The sequence below is a fragment of the Egretta garzetta genome, unplaced genomic scaffold (genome assembly GCF_000687185.1).
Source record: "Egretta garzetta isolate BGI_Z169 unplaced genomic scaffold, ASM68718v1 scaffold25, whole genome shotgun sequence".
NCBI classification, from domain to species: Eukaryota; Metazoa; Chordata; class Aves; order Pelecaniformes; family Ardeidae; genus Egretta; species Egretta garzetta.
Genome location: NW_009259800.1, coordinates 2,971,315 through 2,995,974, shown reverse-complemented (window position 1 = coordinate 2,995,974; position 24,660 = coordinate 2,971,315). Strand labels below are relative to the sequence as shown.

Genomic DNA, 24,660 nt, shown 5'->3' with positions numbered 1-24,660 from the left:
ACACCTCCGCACCCCCGGCCACGGCCGCCCCGCTGCCGGCGCCGCGGACCCCGCCTGTGTTTCACGGGGCCGGAGCCCCTCCTGCTTCGTGAGGGCGAGCTGGCCTCTCCCCAGCATCTCCCGTGTGTTTCGGGGGTTATCCGGCAGAGCCTTTTGAAGCGGAAGGGATCCTATTCCAAGCCTTACGGGTGCTACATATTTTTATGTAACTGTCCCTAAAGCCTGAGGATCTAATGAACGAATTTAGATTTGCTCGAAGGAGGGAGGGGGAAACTTTTTTTCTCCTTCCCCGTTTCCTCTTCTATCGTTCCCTTCTCCCTTAAATGCAAAACCGGGCTCTGGCCGTCGGCTTGCAGATCCCCTGTAGTTATATTAATATGTGAGTGGTGTAGCGCTTCAGCTTTCTGTTTCCTCTCCCTTTATATAAACTTGAGTTATGCAGCCTGCTAACCCTTCCCGTGCTGGGGTAACGGCAGCCTCCCTGCAGAGGCGGTGGCGGGGCTTGGAGAGAGATGCTCAAAACTGTGCTCTGAAACCAGCTTTGACTAAGCTGCTTTTTGGGAAGGTGAAGAGATCGCTACTGGATATTAAGATGTATTGTTTCACTTATTTTGAAACTCTGTTTTCCTTGCTTTGCCATTGCTAATTTTTAACTGAGCTCAGTGAAGCTGGCAGAAGCAGAAGGCTATGTAACAGTGGGAGTATGTGTCTGTGTCTTTATCCTTCTTGGTTTGGCAGTGATACGATTCTCAATGTTTCAAAATGCTCGTTACTGGTATGGTAATCTTAATGTAGGATTTCGGAATAAAATGCAAATGTTTTGTCTAACAGTTTCTTAAATCGGAACAGATTTTGACACTGAGTTATGCTCTTGACTTTAACGTGACTTGATTTCTCATTGCTTGTTTTTAACACAATTAATAGGAAGCTCTGGTAAATCCTGCCAGGGTATTACGCTGTTTCAAGAACTGGTTCAAGCCCCAAGAACTGGTACAAGCGTAAGCCTATCATTCATCATTTGGGCATCTAATTATAGTTTGGCGCTCGTGGGCAAACGCAAGACAGAAGTTGGCTTTTGCAATGAACCTGGTTGACACTGTGGTGGTGTGAATATTTTTTTAAATAGTTCCATAGTCAAAAAAAGGGGTCTTAATGCCGGCATTTATTTTTCCTGCATCTTGAGACATGGATGTATGCTAAGGTGTTTTTTTTTTGAAGCTATATGTTTGTTTTCACATCATACTTCCAATGTAGAGCTACAAATTGCTGAGTGATGTAAGGCTTTCCTGGTAACACAGTTGTTGTTGAAACATCCTTTTGGCAGCAGGACATCAACTGAGATGGTTGGTTTAGAATTTGTTACTGTACGGGAAAAGCAATTGGCTTTAGTCTATTACTGAATCTCAAGCTTGACTCTGCTCCCGCTGTTATCAGTGAATAATTACATGCAAAATTAAGTATTTTTAGGATCTCTCCATATTGTAACTTGGCCTATGCATCTTGAAGTGTTAGTAAATTTTTTGAGGACTGTCCCAGACATACGTTCTCTGTTGCTGCCAAGTCGTGTGTGTAATAAAAGTAACACATAATTGAGCAACTGTTGTCAGGCAGTATCTGAAGGCCTGTCCGTTCAAAAATACTCAGATAAATTTGGATGGAATTGCTGTTGGTTTTTATCCTGAGCAGTTTTAGTAAAACCTATCTTTGACTTGGAACCAAGTCAAGTAGCATGCGGGAGATTAGTGCCTCATGTGTGGTGGTTTTTTTTTTTTTTCCCTTTCCTGAGCATCTCCATTTTTTCATTTTTCCACAGGCAGTGTTTTGTGTCCTGAAGATCTTTTTGCTGTGATATGTTATTCGAGGCTGAGATAGACCTGAATTTTCAGGGGTGCTGATTTGCACTACTCTTTTGATGTTCAGTAGATCTCTGATACGTAGCAGTTGAGGCACCAGCCTAACATTGCTCTAAGCAGTGTTATCAATACAATCCATGCCTGCTTGTCATAGCACAACAACTTTATCAGGTGAAGATTTACACATGTTTATTAATTCTCACTTGTCAGTAAGCTCTAAGGCTGCTATGTCTGTTAATGAGCTTACTTCTGCATACATTCATGAAACTGATAATGGATGGGGCTCATATCAAATTTTGGGTACAGATCAGCTCAGTGGGATATCAGGGACTTGAGCAACTTCGGTGGAACTGAAAAATGGAGGTTAATGTATGTGGAAAAATTGAGTAATAACTTTTTAAAACCACTTACTGAACAGAAAAAATAATCCCTTTCGGGCACTGCAAACATTTCTGAGTAACATGTATGAAAAACAGAGGCTCTGGCTCAGCTTTCTCCCTAGGCGTGTTTGTGGGCTCAAGCCACATGTTACGAATGTCTTCTGCTAGATGAAAAGCTCTTTGAACTTGAAGGCCAGGGTTAGATTTTTAGCAATGCAGTCTTTATTTTTCAGCTTTTGTCCAAACAACTTTGCTAAACGACAGCACATAAAGAGTTTTTGAAATACACAGTATCCGCTATTAGTTCATGGTGGTGTTGATCAGTGGTAGCCTTATACTGTAATTTGGGAAAATTCCGTGATAGATTCTGCTTTATTCTTTTTCCTCAGCTAACTTTAGGATTCACTGTATCACTGTTGCATTCCTTCTGGTTTTGTGAGGGGGAACTAAACTATTTAGCTATCAAGATTATTGCCTGGAAAGGCAACTAAATATTGCAGTTGTCTTATCGCAGGCTTTTAGCTCTCCATGTGTGTTCCTTTAATAATAAATACAAGCGTGTGAGTAGGTGGTCTAATTTGTCACAGTAGGAGAGTAAACAATCATTAACTCTAAGCATTATGAAGGAATGTATCAATAACATTGTATATAATGATTAGCTTAATTTACTTTTATGAACAAATCAAATGGCATAATGAAGAGCCAATTCTTCTTAATATTGCAAGAATCCAGAGTGATTCAGTTGTAGCAAACCTGAACCTACTTCTACTAAAACCTTTTTTCTTCATATTTCTCAAAAGGCTTTTTGTTAGAGGTAACAATTTAACCCATTTCAGTGAAGTCTGGGCTCTGATGCTTTGGACCGCCTACTGCTGTGATGTAAACCTGAGTGTGTTCATCCAGTTCATGCAAAGAACCTGAGTCGTGTGAACTTCCCACGTTATTTTAGGTTGTGTAACTTCCATATTAGTAGAAAATGCAGCTTAATTGTCAGCCAACATAATGCTGTAAAGCATAATGTCACCCAGTGAACTATTATTCTGGAGCTAATAGTTCTCTTCACCTGTTTAAGCTGTGCTACTTCAGGTAGTTTTTAGTGCCGAGAACCTCTGGGTTAGTTGAGCAGCTGCAATGCCTGTATCTATAGATTACACAGCAAGGCTAAAAGCACAACGTTTTAAGGAAAACCTGTGGCTCATTTTAGTAAGGAGAAAAAAAGCTCTTCATTCTCTCACTCAATATTGTGTACTAGAAATTTCTGATAGAATACCTATTTCCAGACTGGTTTCTGTAGCTTGCAGTCACCTGAGCATCTTTGAAGTATGGCAGAAAAATGTAATTCATAGCAAAGGTCTAGGTGCTGCTACTTCTTTGATACGATGGTAGTAATGCTGCTGTATATTGTTCCCTTAAATGCAATAATAAAACAGGTAATTTTCTGGGTGAAGTGGAAGCACAAGTAAGGTGAAAATTCATTCAGCCAATACTGAAAACAAGACTTCAACTTTGTTCTTAAGAAGTTGTAACGGGAGGTAATCATTAGGTATAGGCCACAGACGTACGCAATTGGCACTCTAATGCAGTCTGCGACACAGGGGAATTTAATATCAATAACCCTCAGGAAACAGCCGAGGAGTGATAAATTGGTGTAAAAGAGCAACTGAAGTTGAAGTCACAGCAGGGATGGAAAGAAAATAGGGCAATAGCCTATACCCTTGTGCTGTTCAGGCGGTAGAAGGAGGAAGAATGGCTGGTGGAGTGTACTCAATAGGAGGGCTTGCGAATTTACCTTAGCAAGAAGAAAAGCTCAGCTTCATTCATGAATGTTTAAAAAAAAATTTGGTATTCCCCCCAAATTTGTACATCACGTTACTGTATTTCATGAACTAGAAAGACTCAGCATTTCTGCAATGGCTTAAACACACAGGTTAGCCGTGTATGAACTCAGATACACTTATATTATGATAAATGCATTTCTTAAATCATAGGCACTTCTGCCCCCCGTCCCCTCCCCCCCCCAGTTATATGATCCTGCGCTGGAATATCCCTAAAATAAACACGTAATACCATTTTAAAGTTCAAAACTATAGTAAACATTCTGGATGGTGGTTAATGGAAATATAATGACATGTCTACCTAAAATTCTTGAACTATCTAGTAATGATCTCATCCTCCCGTGACTTGTGTATGTTGGCAGATCAAAAGGGGGAAAGCATCGTCTGCTTTTTTGACTTGGATTTGTTTAGTCATTGGCAAAGGTCAAGCTAATAGATTGTCTTTGCTTTAGTTAATTTGATTTGTATCCAAAGATGTTTTTCTTACCTAAAGTATTTTAAGGACTTCCAGTGTACTCCCGTTCCAGACATTCAGATGTTCACTTCTGCCAATTCAGTGTTCTGATTTCAGTTAGAATAAATGATAAACTGTGATTCAGAATGTATATTACAGATGTTACGGAGCTTTATCTATAACACAGGTAGATTTTATACCAGCCTAGAGGAAATAGAACTGGATGCTGATAAGTAGATGCACAAAAAAAGGAAATAAAAGATCATAGCTCACATTGTTTACTCTTGAGATGCTGCTGGACAACATGAATTCTGCCGTGGAGTGTGGTCTTGCATCCCTCTTATGGTTTGGCCTCTGCCTAATAACTTGCTGAAAGCTGCTTGGGGATTTGGGTGTAGCTCTGGTGATGCCAGAAGTTCAAGTCTTACTGTGGTGTGTATGAAAGCACGTGGAAACACTACCGCTCTGCTCATCCACTTCCCCCTCGTACTAACTCAATGGTCATACCAGATATCCTTGTGATTTTTAAGCCTTTGCAATACAAAGCTCATCTTCCTTGTCTGCTTCTAGCCATTCTGGGAATCATTTGATATTGGTAATGCTAATTGTGAAAAAGAACAAATTCCCCCTTCTTGAACGTTCTTTCCAAACCATACTTCACTACCGGGAGTATGAACCTACTTCTGGTTTGGCAGGCGGTTGTTAGTTTTGTGTCCCCGTTCCCTGCCAAATGAAGAAATTGGGGGAACCGATAGGCAGCAGCTCCACAAAGCGTCTATCAGTTTAATTAGGTGAGTTTCAAAACTGACTTCACAAACACTGATTTCAAGTAGCGCAGTTTAGCCTCCTGAGATATTTTAACATTTTCCCTCTTAAATGCATCTGTAATGGCAGGTTTTCCCTGTCTACCCTACTTGTGATCCAGAAAAGGTGAGGCTTGTCAGGCTGACCTGAGTCATCTCAGTTGTCACGTCTGTCAGCTTCTGAAAAATATTTATTCTTGTTATGACAAAGAAGCGTCCTTTTCAGCTGTGGCGATTTCATCTCGGTATGTAATTTTTGTAAAGAGAATCTGGACAGACTTGTCATGCAAGATAAGAAGACAGGCAATCTCAACAGGAAAATCCATTTAACTGAAGTGTGAAAAGTTTGTGGTTTTTTTTTTATGCTGGAAGAGAACTCGGTTTTACTGCTTTTAACTAGTTGATTCTATCATCTTCGCTTCCAAGGGGACCAGCAAAGCTGGCAATACAGGGCACTTCTGAAAGCTATTAACATTCATTCCTTTAGAAAAAAAAACCCCAATGTTTATTATCAACGGGAATATTTTTTCTTCCTGTAGTTTGGGAGGGGGAAAAGGAATCAGCTTCGTTTGGTGGTAGTAAATAGCTAGCCATCCTCAGCTGGGGGATGCACAGCTATCCGCGCGCAGCCGTCACAGTGGCATTTCAATGCTCACTGTAGATCTAGTTTTAAAGGCAGAAGAGCTAATGCAATGAAAGTTATTCCTGTACATGGGCCATCCACAGCTGTAGTCAGTGTGTGATTTGTGCTAGTAGCAACCTCCTTTCTATTTTTCCTAATGAGCAGAGATGAGACGGATGTGGGTGTATGGAAGTCAGAATGAGAGAGCGTCTCAATTAGATCAGGATAGGCCTCAGCCTTTGTACATGAATATACAAACAGTTTTTCTATTTTTGTTTAGGTCCTTTTCAAGATGCTAGTTTAAATACTGTCCCATGTTTGTCCAAGTATGCCATGCGTGTATCCTTTTTATAAAGAGAAGCAATCTCTACAAAATTGTTCAAACGACGTGGGAACTCAATTGGTTTGTTAGTGGTGTAAACTAAGGGATGCTACTGTTCAAAACACAAATAAAAACTTAAATTGAGAGACAGATACATTTGGCAATCTTGGAAGCTTGATTTTTGAGGTTCATTACCTGGGACAGTTGCTAATTGTACACTTATATTTTTGTATAAACAACTCATTGTGTTACTAGGTGCTTCATAGCTGAAATCAGCTGTGGGACCCTGTGGCATGGGGATCTATGTGGGACCTGTGAAAGATGACCTGGAACAGGTTTTCTATTCTTACTTTACTTAGCGTATAAGCTACAAGGAAACTTTTCAAAGCCTACAGAGGGCCTTGAGTTTTGTTTAGCTTGCATTGGAAGATGTCTGGAATACAGTAATAAGGTGGTATAAGCCAACTTAGAGCATGAAATAGATGCATATGGGAGTGGGGAGAATTATCTTAAAAGCTGAATCAGTGCTGCACTTGTGTAACCAGTGCAGAAGTGGAACATTGATTTACTGCCCTTTGATTTGAGCCAGTAGATACAAGACTTTTCCCACTAATGCAAGAGTAATGTTCAATTTGGCTGCACTGTTACAGAGCTACTAGTAGCTGATCATTTGTCAGTGGGAGCTGCTAATGAAACTGGAAGGAAGAGGCATGGGGGTTGAAACAGTAATGCTGCAGTTTTTAATGGAAATTTTGTATTATTCCTTTACACAGAATACCACAAATTGGAAAACTGTAGTCAGCATAGATCTTATTTTATTGGAGGAGAGGGGGTTTGGGGGATCCTTGCTTGGTGATTGCAATAATTAATTCAAATGAGTACACCACAGCATAGTGTATACTACATAAATCTTCAGCCAGTAATCTGTACCTAGAAAGAGGATTTAATTAGTCACTGATTGTTCTTCTGCAATTACTAATGCAATTTAGCGAGACTTGCTTCAAAGCTATCCGAAGTGCCTAAAATTCTGAGCTCTAAACCTATTATGCAGACATTAGTGGGTACTTGATTCTTTGTTTTTCTCAGGATGGAGATTATGGAATAAACTGTACAGTAACCCATCCTTAGATATTGCAGTGGTTACCATGGTTTTCTGTTTGTGCAAGTGTAAACGCAGAATTTGTGGACTTCACATGTGAAATCCTTCTGAAATATCTGTACTCTACCGCTGTGTGTTGAGATCATCCAGTAACAAAGGACAGTGGAGCCAGGTGCAGAAAAAAAACCCTCTTGAATTTTAGATCTAAACAGTAAAGCAGCTGTTTCCAGTGTACGTGTGCACCATCTTGTTATGTACTTTAATACTATGTGAAGTCACATAATTAGGAAATGCCGCCCTTTGTGCAAGGGGACAACAAGCTCTGTGGAGCAAGGCAGGCAATATGAAGATTGGGAATACATGAAATACAGATTTTTGTCAAGCTGTGTATAAAATGATGTCATTATTTTTTGATGAAGGGAGGCGTTCATAGAGGCAGACTACTCAGTAATTCCCATGGAAATCAGGTTTGTATATCCCACTTTGAAATCACTGCTCTCCAGAAAACCCCTGTATACGCTCAGACTAAACTAATCACAGAATATTCTTAAATGAACAAATTACCTTTTAAGTTGGAGCCTAACAAAGCAAACTTGAAACTGCTTAAATATATAAGGGCTTTCATGAATAAAGTCAGACAAAGCCTTACTCTCCCAGGATTCTTAAAACTAAATTGGCATTTACATTAGCTCTCTTTCATGTCTTCAGGGAAATAATCCAATATAATATCTGTATCAACACAACTTAAGTACAGTGCTGGGAGTAAGGAAAGCTTGGACATTTCCATAAACAGGGATAATTTTAATTTAAACTCTGGTCAATCACAGAAACGCTTCAAAATGGAAAGGTTCAGCTTAAAACTTTTCTGCCTAACTCTGATCCCACTCGGCTGGGAGAGGCAGGTATTTTCTTATGGAAAAACACTTCCTCTCCCCCTTTTCAGCCAGTTCAGTTTCAAAAGTTTTTTGGGATTATTTTCACTGTGTATAACTTCCCTTTCAATTTTTCCTCATGAGTGAGATCTCATCTTGCATGTTTAGCTCTCTCTGAAGATTAATGTTTGCCCTAGCAATAAGACTCTCCAGATGTGTTATGATCTAATAACGCTGAGCACCAGTGGTTAACCCTTGTCTGCTGTCAGCAGCTTGCTGAACCACCTCCTGTGTTTTACCAAACACCAGCATTTGAGTATGTTGGGTTTTGGCTCCAAGTGGCAGGAGCCATTAGTTGTGTAGGTGGGTGTACTCTCCCTCCATGGGGTTTGTGTCCGGCACTGGGCTTAGGAACCACTGCCCTGAGACTCTCCCCTGGAGCCACGCTGTTAACTTGGCTTCTCCCCAACAACAGTGGAACAGGGACCTGCGGATGTGTGTATGATCATCTTCATGTGGTCAAACCTGTGACTTTGACCAGTAACTCTAGGTTCTTTTTTCTTTTTCTTTTTTTTTTTAAATTGTTGTCTCATTTCTCCCTTGTATGGTGCTTAAATCTCGCATCTGTCTTTTCTCTCTGAAGATCTTGCTGCAACCCTTGCCTTATCAGCTGGCAAAATGGAAGCAAATTACTTTTCTGACAGGTCACTCCTTGAATGTAGATTGAGGTTTGTGGTTTGAGTTGGCAATCTAGGTTCATTTGCAGGGGTTGTACAGACATGAGCTCCCCTTAGTGCTTTACATCTGTGGCTCATGAAGGTCTCTGGGATGGAGTTGGGATTTGGCCTGGCAGGACTCATTTTCTTTGAGTATTACACGGCATGTAGCCCTGATGTTGTCTTGGCTAAAAATTATTAGTAAAACCCCAAAGGCATGAACTTTTTCCTATATATGTACATTTCTGATCAAAGAATCTTGTCTCCTTTCTTAACTGCTTTCTAGGTGACAACTGGAATCCCCCATTCTCACAAACTTCCTGGGTGAGAAACGTTATTCTGGTCCCTACCTCCAAATCAATTCTGTTTCTTGCCTGCCTTCGGTTACAACTTGTGCAGCTCACCTTGAACCAGGTTAAATGCTTAAAGCTGCTTGAGAAGTGTGCAGGAGCTAGCGAAAACTGCCACAGGTAGAGCCGTAACAGCGAACAGGGCATGCACGCTCACCCTGTTATAGTTATATATCAGTTATATAATATAGTTAGAATTTAGTATCCTAATTCACGGCATCATTACTTCTCATCATATTCTTTAACTCTATTTACACTGTATGCTAATTACTCTGCCAAGACCCAAGTACAAGCTTGTGCAGTAATGCAGCTCTAAAAAGAGATTTCATACTATGTGTGTTTTAAAATAACATTGCACAAAGCGACAGCCTCCATCTATCGTTTTTAACTTCTTCAGTGCACAAGTAGGCTGGCTTTGCACATGTCACAGTTTGTGTAAGTGGCTAACAAGTCTTTGTGGCAAAACTAATAAAAGCATCAACAAGCGCTGGAATTTTTTTTCAAATGACCAAGTTTTGATAATTCTGTAGGAAGAGGTATATAAAATGGCTGCTTTCTGATACACAGTTTGAGTCAAATAGAAGGAGATGTGAAACCAATGCATCTGGTGAGGTAACTTCGAATTGATGTGTGGAAGTTATAGCATCTGCAGCAGCAAAGGAGATTAATATTTGCCACAGAAATTTCAAAATGCAAAGGCAGTGCAAGATTAAAATAACAGGACTTGCTGGGTGTGGCCATTAAATCAATGTGATTATTTTAATTTTATTTTTTTTTTTAAACTTCAGGACAAAACTTCTAGTCCATGTCCAGACGCAGAACTGTATCAGAAAGTAAACTGCAAGGACCACCTCAGCTCCTCTCGGCAGAGCTCTGCTGAGAACGTATCCCTCATCTTGTGTAATACATCCATTTTGAAAGTTATATTTTGAAATAAAAGCCCATCTATATGAGCAATGCTCTCAAGAAGCTGGGAGAGAGTGGAGGAGGACAGACGGACACACTTTTGTTTGTAATAGTGAAAGGGTTGAAATGGGGTGGTTCTGGTCATATCATCTTTGTGTATTTTCAGAAAATGGCATTTGACAGATAGATAGACTGCAATAACAATGAGATACAAAGTCTTACACATGATAGTGAATTTGGCCCGGCTGCTGAGCAGTGTTTTCAACAGGTTGGGAAATGGAAGCATCTACTTTCCTTCTCTAATTCTTGAGCTGAAGACGTTTGGATAGAACATAGCAGAGCAACCTTTTGTTTCACATTTGGGCCCTTTCTGGTAGGAAGCTTTGAGCGTGGTCATAAACCTTCGTGGGACCCTTCCTGACAGATGTAGGACTATGTGTGATTCCCATTTGGGACTTGCCCAGGAGACACCATTACTCTGTCAGAGGGCAAGGCTGTAAAAGACACAGACCTGGGAAAATGCTCAGGTATATGTATGTATGTATATGTATTTTAAAATTATTTTGTGGTTAGGACTATTATTAGGGCTGCCTAGCGCCTGGGCTCAGGTCTTAGTCCTGCAAAAAGCTTTCTGTACTCTCTCTGGCAAATCACTTAATCCTTCTTCTGCATTAAGTGCAAAATTTTATCTGGGGCTGTTTCTTACACTGGTAGTTAGCTGGGGCAAAACCGTGCCACTCCCTGTGCTGATGTCCCTGTCCCTTCTGGTCTCAAGCAGCATAACTTGTGAATTAGGTCATCAGTGCTATCATCCCTGTTCCACAAAGAGGGAAACTGAGGCAGAGAGGCATTGTACAACTCGAGTATTGGTGCTTAGGAAGTTTTGCACGTATGTGCCAACTCCAGGCTAATGCTTTGTCAGCCCAGGGTTCAAGGGAGATCATACTTTCAGAGAGGGCTTCTGAAGACAGGGTTTATTCTACAGTTTCTACTCCATCTAATGTCAGTGTGGGCCATCCCCAAATGCAGGGGAATGTCATGCAGCAAGACTGGTTTGTTTCTTTAACACTTAAACCTGCATGAATGTATGAATATGGAGATACATGTACTAAAGCTTTGTTGTCTGTCTTTAAAAGTTTAATGGTAACATTGTACTTTTTAAACTTTCATTTGATGTCATTCCACAATGGCTAATTACTTTTGCCAAATAATTTTTCTTGCATTGTATTACAAAAGCTAGCGGGATAGAGCTAAACATGGTATCTGTGGTTCGAGAACTGAAAAATTAATGATTCCTTCTCTAGCCTGCTGTGTTTGATTTATAATTCATAGCTGATAAAATAGAAATGCACTTCTGAGCCAGCTACCATCTCTCCACTTACTATCTAGGTGTTTTTTTCAATTCTTCCCTTGGTGGATATTGGGGGTTTGTGAATTTTAGGCTCTAGAGTGCTCCTGACCACGTTTTCTTCACCTATCATTTCCAACACACTGTATCCTTTGTTTCCTCTATCTGGCCCCAGGACTTGGGTTGACCCCAAACTGCATAGCTGCTGTAGCAGACCGCTGCCATGACCCTTGACTTTTAGCATAACCTGAGTGCATGGGTTACGCCTTCAGAGGCACTTGACAGTAGAAGGAAATGGAGAAGCACAGGGGTTTTTTAAGTGCCATAAGCAACTGCTTACAGCCACTCTCCATCTCAAGGAGAGACATGGGTCCAAACTAAGCACCAGCTCCTCACTTCCTACATAACTTCTGAGTGGTCTTTACAGTCACTGGGTCTTCCTGGACTATCTGGCTGCCCCCGTCTGTCTCTTACGCTGTGGGTTTTTGCTGTTCTCAGTCTTTCCCTTGACAGGTGACCTCCAGATCAGTCTGTTCAGGTGGATGAGGCCTTTTGGCCAATACACACACCGGGTGATCCACCCTTCTGAAATGCCAGAGTAGAGAAAAGGGATTCAGGTTATGAGGTGCCATTCAAAATCTAATCCCATCTGTTGAGCTGGGGTGGCTTTTATGGGTCAATGCAACAGTTTTTCTATATTGAAACTGTAAGTGCTATGAGCGGGCACTGTCTTTACTGTGATTCACACACATTTGGTATCCTCTCCAAAGAGGCTGACCAACATTTCTACCTCCTTCCCCACTAAGAAGTTCTGTATTCTTAGTCTGTGAACTTACTTGATCCAGAAAAGTTAAGCAGAGTTGGGTCTGGCCAACAGGGAAAGACGTCTAGCAATTTGCCAGTTACATTGTCCCCTTCTGAACACAAGAGAGCCCTGCTTAGTGGAGTGATGCACTGGATCCTGGTTTTTTTTGTGATGACTATTCTTTATGCTTTTGTTTGTTTCTTTCAGAGTGGTGTTATTTATTTTTGTTGCTTCAACTGCTTTGGAAATGAGGGAAAGCTATTTTGAGTGTAGTATCCACTTGGCATTAAAAAAGCATCTCCTCTTGCCAGTTTTCTTGATTCCCCTAGAAGAAATACACAATGGCAGAAGCAGCCCAACAGAAAAGTATGTTGTGATATGTCTCCAAAAGAGCATACTATGCATGCATGATGGGTGGATGCCTGCATGTCTGATGAGGGATTGGCTCCCTTGGGCATGCAAGTCCTGCCAACTCTTCAGTTAGAAAACTTAAGGTTTTAATATACATTCTGTCTTTTAGTCCTAGTTTGGCCTCTTCTTTTGGAAGATGTTTCTTTGGAGCAAGGAATGATGTACTGGGGGGTGTGTGTGTGTGTGTGTTGTTTGTTTGTTTGTTTTTTAATAAAAAAGAGTTTACAGTTATATTGAGATAGTCTGCATCTAATTCATACTTCTCCCCTTAGTTCCCTTCTCACTCTTTCTTACAATGCCTGCTTAAATAACTTGATGAAGCTGTATAAGAATTACACAGATGGAATGAAGCCCATCTAAAGCTAGAACCTGATTCCGATGTCCTGACACGCCAATTAAAATCTCACTGCAAAGTGATTATTCATAGGTAGTGACTGCGTGATTGGTTTAAATCCCTTGGAGGGCTGTTGGTCCTCCTGGCTGATTGTGTTACTTCAGTTGCCTCTACCATCCTGCACGTCCTGGGCCTTGTCCTTCTGAAAGAGGACTGTCTGCTGCCCAAGGACAAGATCATGTTCCGTAACTTAGAAGTGATGAGCTTTTCAAGAGAAAAAAGAATAACATTCTTCAACTTCCTCTTCAAAATGACTGAATCGTTTTGGTTAAAGTCTTAAAGTGGGACAAACATTTTGCTTGAAGGGGAGAACTAGCAGAAAGACTGCAGTCTAACAGCATGGAAAATACCATGGAACAGGGCTACATACCTGTGCACTTTCAGTGCCATCAACAAATATCTGAACACAATCCCATCCAGTTTTCCAGTGGTTGCTAGTCTTTAGAGGCTTCTCTTCACTCAGTTTTGAAGTTGGACTTCCTAGTTTTCAAGAAGTACTGAGCTTACCCTCAGGAGTCAGAAACTCTTAAATCTGCTGCTTCCATAGAGTGACAGTCTTAAAAAGGTCTTGTTTGCTCTTCAGGGTTTTTTGAGTTCAGAAAACAGTGTTTCAAATCGAATTATCTCTTTTAGAAGACACTTCAGACAATTTACCAGTCTGCCCTCATTGAATTGGTAGGGGACAGGATGGAAAGACAGAAGAGTATAAGATACTGCTATTGTGAATTAATCTTGCAATAGGCAAGGATTTCTTTCATCTTCCTCCCCATCTGAATGTTTAGACAAAGGAAATGTAACTAAGGAAGAAGTTGTAGAGTGGTAAGAGACGTTCAGATTTCCTATAGCAGTAACACAGAAGGGATTTTGATTCCAAGAATATAAAAACACTGGACTACCACTTCCGTGACTTTACCTGTGATATTTTGAAGGCTGTTGGAGGGAAGGTACATCAAGGGAGGTCTAGACTAACTCACTGCTGATTTTCACTTTGTGCTGTAGTAGCCTTGTCTGGGCCCATGTTCCAAAAGCAGAAACCTGTCAAAAGTCGGTAGATCTACACTGAATTTCCAAATTATTACTAGTATTCTACATGCAGATTAGCTTTTTTGTGTGTGTGTGCTTATTTAACTATAGCTTGGAAATAGCCTCCTAAAAATATAATCAATAAATGAACACAGGATGGCTGCTGCACTAGTCACGCTCAAAATGCAATCATGTATTTGAAATCTAAAAACCCTGTATTTCAAACTAAAAAAATAGAGGGGGAAAAAAAATCAGAATCCCTAAGGGGAAAGTACTGCATGTTTAGGTCTCTTGTCGTGACCTATTTTATTTATAAATATAAAAAACATTAAAACTATTTGTGTTCTAGAGCTATGGCTAGTCCAGTGTTCTTTATCATTCTTGCACAATGTGACAATAATCCAAAAAGCATGCTTCCATGTGGATACTACGAGGTTTTAGGTGCATTATATTATAAATATGTATCTGGAAATAAACTGCCAGTCTCAAGATAAGCCTTAAAGGATGATTCAGGCACAATAAAATAAACTTGTTTAGTGACAGTTCGGCATCACTTCACTTGCTATGTATGATCACCCTATCAAGAACTGCATCCCGCTGTGATGACAGTTTGCTGGAAACTCTCCACAGATTCATTGGAAGTTGGCTGAGCCCCAGCTCCACAAATTAGTGGTCAGAAGAGACTGTTTGTAGGGCACAAGTCTATCCAATTTGTAGTGTTGACTTGATTATTTTTTTAATTAACACTTTAAAAAGTGTGTCAGCAGAATGCTAAGCAGACAAGAAATGATCAGCTAAAACATTTTCTTGCAGCATATGATGCTGTCCCATATTATCACAGGAACGTGACACTTAGATATGGCAACATTTTTTTCTGTTATTTTTGTTCATTTTATGGTCAACAGCAATTTAAAATACTCTAAATAGCCTTCAAAACATATTCTGGGGTTTTGCCCTTTTTCCTTTTCTATTTTTTTTCCCTCCTCAAATCCTTCTCTCTTTTCCCTGAATTCCCTTAAACTGTAGTATCTTAATGAATTGAAAGCCAACAAGTTGATTTTTTTTCCCCCTTTGAAAAAATTGTTTTTCTGTAAGACTGCTTTCTGTGTGGTGTCTCTAGCTTGAAGAGGTGATTGGCAACAATTATTTAAGGAAGTACAATAGTCTGTAGTCCTTTGTAGATCCTGCGAGTACAGTCAGGATTAATGAAATCTGGCTGGCTGATTTTTGGTGAAATCATCTTTCTCCTTATTTTTGTTTTTAAGCATCATCTTTTTTTTTTTTTTGTTTTTTAAACTGCTGCTTCCTTGGTGCTTTGAGTGAGATCTGTCACTACTCCATTCGTTCGTTCAGTATTGCATTGCAAGTGTAATGAATGTCAGGATGAAAGCTTGAAAAATCAGAGCTAGCGATGACAGCAATTTTAAATGCACCCTTGCTTATGTTTCATGCTGTAATGTTTCCTATAGAGTTGCCAGTTTATCTCCTCAGATTTTGGAAATATTCCATGCAGGTACACTGTGCCAGGTGCTGGAGCTATCAATATAAAGCTGGCTTGCTGTGTTAGGACCTCATACTGTTTACAGCCCTGCATAGAGCAGGTTGGGCGAATTCCCATTCAAGGCTCTCCCTTTACCCTGCCCTCCTGGGTTGACCTTGGTTGGCTGCCAGACGCCCACCCAGCCACTCTCATACTCCTGCCCCTCAACAGGACAGGGAAGAAAATAAGATGAAAAAGTTTGTGGGTTGAGATAAAGACAAGGCGAGCACTTGCTGATTACCATCATGGACAAAACAGACTCAACTTGGGGAAAATTAATTTAATTTATTGCCAAATAAAATGGATTTGGATGGTGAGAAACAAAACCAAAACCTAAACACCTTCCTCCCAATGCCCCCTATTTTTTGCAAGCTCAGCTTCATTCCTTTATTCCAACTCCTCTACTTCTTCCTGCCCCTGCTGAGCGGCACCGAGGCAATGGGGAACAGGGGGTTGTGGTGAGTCCGAAACAGCACCCTTCTGTCACTCCTTCCTCCTCATGTTTATTCCAGCTTGGGCTCTCCATGGGCTCTGGTTCCTGTCAGGAGACCTGCTCCGAGTGGGCTCCTCTCCATGGGCTGCAGTTCCTTCAGGAAATATCCACCTGCTGCAGCATGGGGTCCTCCACAGTTCTGCAGTGCAGGTATCTGCTGTAGCATGGGGTCCTCCACAGTTCTGCAGTGCGGGTATCTGCTGCAGCATGGGGTCCTTCATAGGCTGCAGTGCGGGTATCTGCTGCAGCGTAGCCCTCTCCACAGGCTGTGGGGAAATCTCTGCTCTGGCACCTGCAGCATGTCCTCCCCCTGCTCTCACCTGGGTGCTCCCAGGGCTGTTTCTGACACTTTTTACCTCACACTTCACAGTGTTTTGCCCTCCCCTGGGTTCTCTCTCCATCATGGCTGCAGGGGTCTCTCCATCACGGCTGCAGGGGACTCTGCCCTGGTGCCTACAGCACCTCCTCCCTCTTCCTTGCTCTCACCTGGGTGCTCCCAGGGCTGTTTCTGACACTTTTTACCTCACACTTTGCAGTGTTTTGCCCTTTCTTAACTGCATTTCCCCAGAGGCCCCAGCAGCCTCGCTGAGGGGCTCAGCCGTGCCCTGTGGGGGGGCCCTTGGAACCGGCTGTGTCTGGCGCGGGGCAGCCCCGGCCTCTCCTCACAGAGGCCCCTGCGGCCCTGCTGCCCACACCTTGGCATGTAAACCAACCCCCCAACAAAATAATAACTTCTACACAGATATTCCAGTGGTACTATGTTTATATGAATCTTTACATGCAGGAGAAGGAGACTGTGACAAAGCAATGATAGTGACTACAAAAAAAAGCCCTTTTGACCATCATCGTCCCCAGCTGCACCACCAAGGTCAGTCAAACAAGTTGGGAGGAAAATGGATTTAATTAATTTTTTTTGCATATGAACTACTTGTTTTTTAGTAGCTCTTAACAAACACTCTTCAGGAAAATTATCTAATGTGAGAGTGCATCGATGGCTCACTCTGATTTATGAAATTCCTCAGAATTTCCATTGTGATTCTGTGAGTCATATTAAAGTGGCTTCTTCAGATGTGACTCAAGTATCTCGCATTTGCATGGCTTCCTTAATAGCTTCTCTGTCATGGTCTGGGGGTTGTCGGAGTCCGAGCTGGGAGTTCCATTCAAGCGCAAGGCACAAACGTGCATCAGTTCTCGTGCGTCTGCAAGCTGCTGGTGAAGACGAGCTGGCTTGTGGGAGCCGCCCCCCCCCCCCCCGTTTGTCACCCCCCCCCGCCATAATGGCTGGCTGCAGGTACTGCTATTTAACCTCAAAAGTCAACTGCATTAATTCTGACTGGCTATTTAAAAGCCTCGTCACTCTTGCTAACCTCATAGAAAACTCTGTGTTTTCATCTGGTTTTAATGCCTGTTGAATGCTGGTTTTTGGTTACAGGGCTGAGATTTTTAGAAACAACTTTCCACATAATATCTGCCTCTTCTTTGGGAGCAAGAAAAGGTTTAAAGATGTGGAGACTCCATACACTAGCATCCATGTACTAGAGGGACAAAATATGAAACATTTACCACAGTTTTCCAGGGATATGTTTGAGTAACTTTGGCAGCTGTACCCTATTATTGGAAAGGAGAGTACACAGGAAGGACAAGGAGGAATAATAATCTTCTGTCAATGTCAGTAAAAGTGACTAGGTCAAAAGCTCTGTGAAAAATGGAGTTTCCAGAAAAACTAAAGCTTCAGCCTAGTTCACAGTTTTTTCTTTTCCTACCCTGAAGCACTCTATCATAATTGCCTTCACTCATACTACACCTGTCAAGAGATGACACTGTTATGCACTAAACTCGGTAGGTGTGACAGCAATGTGGTTCGCCCTGCCAGAATGGTGGTGGCATGTGTCCATCTTCCAGTACTTGCCCAGGTCTGCTAGCTTTTTTTCTTTCCTCATCTAGAGAGAATGTGAAACAGTAATATTTTAACTGTTTCCTCTTTGGCTAATTGTCCTGGTAACATGGTTGTAAATTATTTCTGTGTTCTTTGTACAGATGTACGAGCATGCTTTCTTGGCGCTTATTGCCTGATGCCAAGAGATCTGGTGGGACTGCCCAGAGCCAGCTGATCTGAATGCCCTGGGCAGGGTTAGGTATCAGGAGAGAAACTTGGCTGTAAAACCTGTGGTACGCATGTAGGCGCAGGCTGAACGTTCGCTGTGAACAGCTGATCCTCGCTTGTGGTGAGCTCACTGTGGTATCAAGCACTGGACAGAGAAAGGAGTTCCAGGCTTGTTCTGAACATCTGTCTAGTGATAATTATTCAGCCGTTTTTCAGTGTCGAAGCTATGCGCAGGTAAGTAGATACTGCCTATTGCTCCTAAGCCGGCAGGGTTTAACTTCACTCAGTAGCATGTTTTTAAATCAGACTAGTGGCTATAGCCAGATTCACCTGGTGTGCATAAATACCTGCTGAAAATACCTACTTCTTCACAAACACTGTGTCATTCAGGGAACCAGAGGAAGGCTGTTACGGCATTCTGGATTTTTTGGAACACTTTTACTGTTTGTAGCCTGGCTTCCTAAAGAAATGAGACTTTATTATGTTTTTTTGTCTGTCCATTTCTTCCATTCCGAACTTTTAAAACCATTACCCATTTCTATCAAGTTCAATAAGGGCACTGAAACCTTTAAGATGATAAAAGAAATTTGGTGCCTGAGCATGGGAAAGAAGCTGTGGATTATTGCCCTGTTGAGAGAATAGCTTTCATGTGTACTCAACACTTACATCTGGACAGATCTTGGAAAACTGTTCAGCCAGGTCTCAGGTGTGATTTCCCTTGTTTGCCTGCTAGGGCAATGTGAAAGGAAACTGGAGAAGAGTTTCTTCAGGGTTATAATATTCTAAAGGAGGATGTAGAGGAGGCTTTGATATGTATGTATGCAGTGGCAATATACAAAGGAGAAATCGTAAAGAGCATGAGGAGCGATTCCTAGGGTGGGGTTGATGTTACACAAGGACGCAGGATGCATACCCATGGGAGGCATTTGTTCATCTGCTCATGAAATCTGTTGTTTCATCTTAATATAGAAGAGTTCTCAGATAACCTCCTTGTATAATAAGAAAAAACACATTGGGTGTAAACCCAATTGACTGTCCTTCCTGGGCCCCTTTAAAAATACTGGAGAACTGCTTTTAATGCCTCTGTTTATTTTGGTACAGTATCCAGACTGCTGGAAATATGTTTATAGCATAGTCTAATGAGCTAAGGCTCCTCTCTAAGATTCCAGTGCCTCATGGCTGCATAGAAAAAGCTGATGCTCTCTAAATATGTAATTATGTCAGACTCTGGCTTGCGCTAACAGTTAGTGCCATGAGAAACTGCGTATTTAATGCCACCTAAGCTAAGAGCTTGAGCAGCAATTGTTCCTCAGCATATGATACAGAGTCATCCTAGTTACTGCGGCATTTATTTACTTCTGCAGTAGTCAGATTTATCAACTCCTGGTCTATGTTGTGAACATCACCAATTATATTAGGTCACCTGTATTTAAGCTTGGTGACTTCATGGGAAACCATTTTAATTTGCTGTCTACCTGTGAAGCTCTAATGCCAGGTCAACTTTGAAATCTAGTTAATGTTTTAGATACAAGAAACCCAAATTTATGAAAATAGTGTTATTTACATTGGACCAGAGTAATAACTGCTCTGAGTGCCTAGAGCAAATTTAAGTGAGGTATAAGCTGCTCTTTAGTATGCTGACAGGCTTTCTACCCACTTTAATGCAGTGGTTTTAATCTCTTATTCTTCACCCTTCTCCTTTTCCTAAAGGAAGTGTATTTTGCCCGATGCCCAATGACTTACTTCATTAACCACAAGATAGTTTTGGAAACTGCACGTTTTGATAAAAATATCTTCCACAGCAGGGAGAAAGATATTGAAGCCTAAAATAAAACAGAAGTTTGTTCTGAAACACAAAAATTCTGCTGAACATTGAACAAATAATCTTGATAGTGCAAGATTGGAGTTGTTTGGGTCAAACTTGCTGCTTAAAGTCACAGTCAGTTCCCAAATAGTTTTTAAAAGCCAGTTTTCTGCATCTGTTCTTCCTGCCCATGTGAATATCCCATTTCCCCAGTTATTCATGGCTTGCAAGAGGTCAGTGCTTGTGCTCTGCCTTTTCTCTCCAAGCTCAGTCCATTGGACTAGTCAGCTCTTTCTCCCTGAAATCGAATGATACTGCAAAGTTGGTGTTCTCTTCCCTTGCTCTCCCAAATCCGAAACCCACTGCAAAAGCTTTATTGCAATTGATAGTTTGCTGGTGGTGCAGCTAGCACAGGTAGACTATGGAGAATTTTGCTTTAGTGCACGTTGGAAGGAACTGAATGCCAATGTTTTCCATTGTGCCTCTGAAAAGTGCCTATCGTGTTCACTTTTAAATCTCATGCAGTCAAAAAGCTAATGTTAGTAATGAACTCTTAAGGCTTGCTGGAGAAGAGAATTGATATGGGGTATAGAACAACCCTTCTGTCAGTGTTTTGGCCAGCCCTGCTTAATATGAGTAGTAGTTAAATCCTCCTGATTTTCAACAGCATGTAGGCATTTTAAATGATTTACAGGTTTTTGAAAAAACTATTATCATACCATGACAGCGTCTTAATGAACTACTTTTCGAATTACAACTGGAACTAATATCTGCTGGAGTAGTAGCTCTTTCAGTACGTACAAGAGTTGTTGCCAGGAATATATTGAATATTTGAAGCCCAAATTGGATGTAGTGAGTCTAGTTGGCTCATTCAATAACTTGTTAGCAAAGCATAAAAATCCTACTGGAACAAACTCATCCTTTGCTTTCAAAGAACATTTCTGTTCTTTATTAACAGGTTGAAGATTGTTTCAGCAGTTTGAGGTTTTGGTGAGGGAATGTCCTTGTGTGTGCATGCTAGCTGCCTTTAATAGACCACTGTCTGGTTGGGGCTTTACAGTGATTACCTGTGCAGTGCAAAGAGCTTGTCTTCTTTGCTACACTCTTTACTTCCCTTTTTACGTGGTAAAATTGCTTAGCGAGCAGCAGTTTCTCTGAGGCACATCCAGATGGCTGGGCACCCTGCATCACCTGCTGAAAGGGAGGGTAGTATTGCATAGAGATGACTCACAGGCACCTTAAACTTATTCTGTATAAGCAGAAATTGCAGCTTCCTGAAGCAGCCAAACATGACCCACGTGTACCAAGTTCCACTTCATGCTTCTGGACTTTTCTGAGCACCTGGCAATGCTCAAGGCTGTTGTCTCATTCTGGGGTGTGCTGGACTACCCCTGCTGTTCGCTTAAGTGATTTTTGCTTAAGCAGGTGAAGCCCAAATGAACATTTTTTGGGGAAAAGTGACCGGGAACCATTGGGTATTTAATCTGTTCTCTTTTAATGAACTAACAAGCAGTGCTACTCTTCACACCAGTTGTTTTTGCTGGCATATAGGACAAACCTGCATGGGAGGGAGGAGGAGCGAGAGGTAAGGTGAATCTGAGTGCTTTGGCCACTGTTCTGGGTTTTCATTTGGCATTGGCAATGGAAGGGTGCTCAGGGGGCTGGCACGGAGATTTTGCTCCCCAGGAATGATGCCTGAGAGACCTTTCTTTGAAGTCCTTGGGCAGCAATAGAGAGAGCCTACCCTGTTGCACCCTGTTTTGTTTCAGGGGGGAAATATGATCCAGAGTGACCAGAGACAGGTGGACTGTATCAGAAGGCCAAAAGAAGAGGCTAATCAAAATTCAGATCCTAAGGCTTAAACGTTTTTACACATGTGCCAGGCTGTATAAAAAGCCTGTCCTGTATTAGCTATTTTAAAACACATTAGAAAAAATAAGTGACTCTCATGCATCTGTTGCTGACTTCAGTTCTTTCTCTATACGGGCAATTTTATTGATTTAAGGTAGTGCAAAGGAATATTTGGGATTTTAGGGGAACTAATGGTTTTTTTGTGTCATCCTGAAAGAATTATGAAGTCTTGAATAAACAAATAATGCAAAGGACTGAAGTTGTCATGGTATTTAATACCAAGAAGAGATCCAGTTACAATATGGGTTTTTTGCATATCTGGTCCGTCACTGAACAGTAAATATGTATAGAAAAAAATAATTTTTTAAAAAATATTTGGCCCATTTTCTTGCATCTGTAGTACAACAAAGAAAACTTCAGTGATCAACTGCACTACGGTCATTATCAGCCTCATTCCTCTGGCTGTGTGAACAACTAATCTTCTTAAGTGGGTGCTAGTATGGATGGAGACCAGCACTGGGGATCTCTGTGTTGTAATTTGTAGCTTCTTCAATCACTAGTGTGTACTGCGTGATTTTTATATTCTAGTTACAAAATTTGAAAATGCACATCCTCAAAAAGTTATGTTCTTAATGAAAAATGCAGTTTACTTGGCTGGAAGTTCGTCTGTTCTTATATCTGCTTTGTGGTGAAAGGGAGTATGTACTTGGCCTTGATAAGCTCTTGTGCCAAGCGTTCTTCTGAAAACAGAAAAAAATATTATGGCCCACAGTTATTTTCAGCAGCGCCTTGTTTGGAAAGCAAATAGGACTTCAAATTAAATAATTGCTCTTCATGGATGGAAAACACGTGGGTTTTCTTCTCCCATGTGTACTGCCTTGCTTGCTCAATGCTTCAGTGCTATACTAAAATCTTAAGAGCCAGGATGCTGTTGGGTTAATCAATAAAAATGGTTTTCATTGATTGCTGTAGAAAGAAAAGAACCAACTGGTTTAATTAAGCCAATGCCATCTATATCTAGACGAGTGCCTATTGATCTGCATGTTTTTAATTAAAATAAAGAGCTTGCAATTTTTGTAAAACCTTGGCTCCCCACTCGCTGGTTTGGGTAGACTTCACCAATTGCCAGTGTGCCCTACAAAGCAGCTTCACTTGGAAGGCCCTCAAACTGCGGCGCCTGGGACTGGCACGCAGGCACAGGAGAGCAGAATACAGAGCTCCAGCTGGGGCTCGGAGAACAGCAGTGGCGTGAAGTGACACTTTAATTTTTCTGCAGTTCGTTCCTCCATTTGAGTAGCGAGCTTGCCTGGAAATCAGATGGCTAAAGCTGTAGGAAGCCCCTATTTGTTCTACATACTACTTTTTAAATAGATACCTTGAGAGGGGGAACTCTTCCCTCTGACATTCATAACTCACAAGAAGCCTGGGAGACAGGATCTCCAAGATGTGATTTAACATCTCTTTGTACTGCTTTTAGTTTCTGTATTTATTTTGCTCTGTCAAAGTAGAGCAGATCACCTGTCCAAATTGGAGTTTTCTATGTTGACAGCAAGGCTTACAAGTCTCTACAAGAAGTAGAGAGCTGCCCAGCTTTGGACTGCTGGAATGAAAAAATAGTTGTAGTCCTGTTAAAATCAAGTACTTTCAGATGCTTCTCAAACCCTCTGTCAGTCTTTCCTGTCTCTTAAACTTACTTTCCTTGCTTCCATGGGAAGAGTTGCCAAAAGCAGGGAAATTGAACAAATAAAATATATAGAGTATTCTTCTGATCTTTCCTGGTCACTTTGGGTACTATATGAATAGGAGGAAAAACATGGCAAAGCAAGACTTCAAGCAGTAAAATGGACACCAAACTGAGCATGTTGAAGACAAGAAGCAAGGACTGAAATGACTAAAAACTCTAACAGTCGACAGCTGTTGTTTAATGATTGGCAGTGCTGCTTCTGAAAAAGGTACCCTACCTTCTCCCAGCTGTGCCCCTTTACTCCTTTTATGTACCAGCACAAGTCTTCCTGTGGCGAAATGGTGCTGGTTTTTGTCCAGATGTGTGTCCCTGATTGAGTTTGCTAGGTAACCAGTAGCAAAGAGGGTTGGACTGCTCTCTCTGCAGTTGCCAGTGGTGTTGGCATGAAGTTTTTGTGAAACTATGCCCTGAGCCTCCCTGGTGCATGAAATCACTGTTTTGTTATTTAAATTACAGGTTGCAGTGACAAGCTACCTTAATCATAATTATCCCCAACACTTCCTTAGAAGACCTTAGTTTTTAATTCCATGAACCTAGCCGTTTGGGTCAAGAAATATGCTTCACGCTGAGGGGTTTTGTGTGTGCTTAGGCTCAACCAGAATGATGTTAAGAAAAAAATGTTTTGCCTATTGGAAGCTTCAAGTTCAGGGAGAGTAAACCTTAGGGACTTGAAATGGGACAACAAGTTGGCTTTTGTGCTAGGCTTTTTTTCTATCCTCATGAAAATCTGTGTAAACTTGGCCAAGTTTTTAAATCTCTACAAAGAGCAGTGGGGTTTGTGTTCAGTGGCTGACCACTACAGTCTCTTAATGCTTCACCCTCACGGAGCATGGTCTGCTGCCCGGGGAGCTCTGCTCCCTGCAGCGGGACTGCCCTGTCCCGGAGAGGCAGCTCTGCCCACTGTGGAGGAGACATGGGGCAGGGAGGGCGC

At 41.5% G+C, this 24,660-nt stretch overlaps 1 protein-coding gene across 1 annotated transcript in view; it reads left to right on the top strand.

The window, feature by feature from the left end:
- ZDHHC8 (zinc finger DHHC-type palmitoyltransferase 8) overlaps positions 1 to 24,660 on the top strand; it is a 113,774-nt gene that overhangs the window by 198 nt on the left and 88,916 nt on the right. The window lies entirely within an intron of this gene.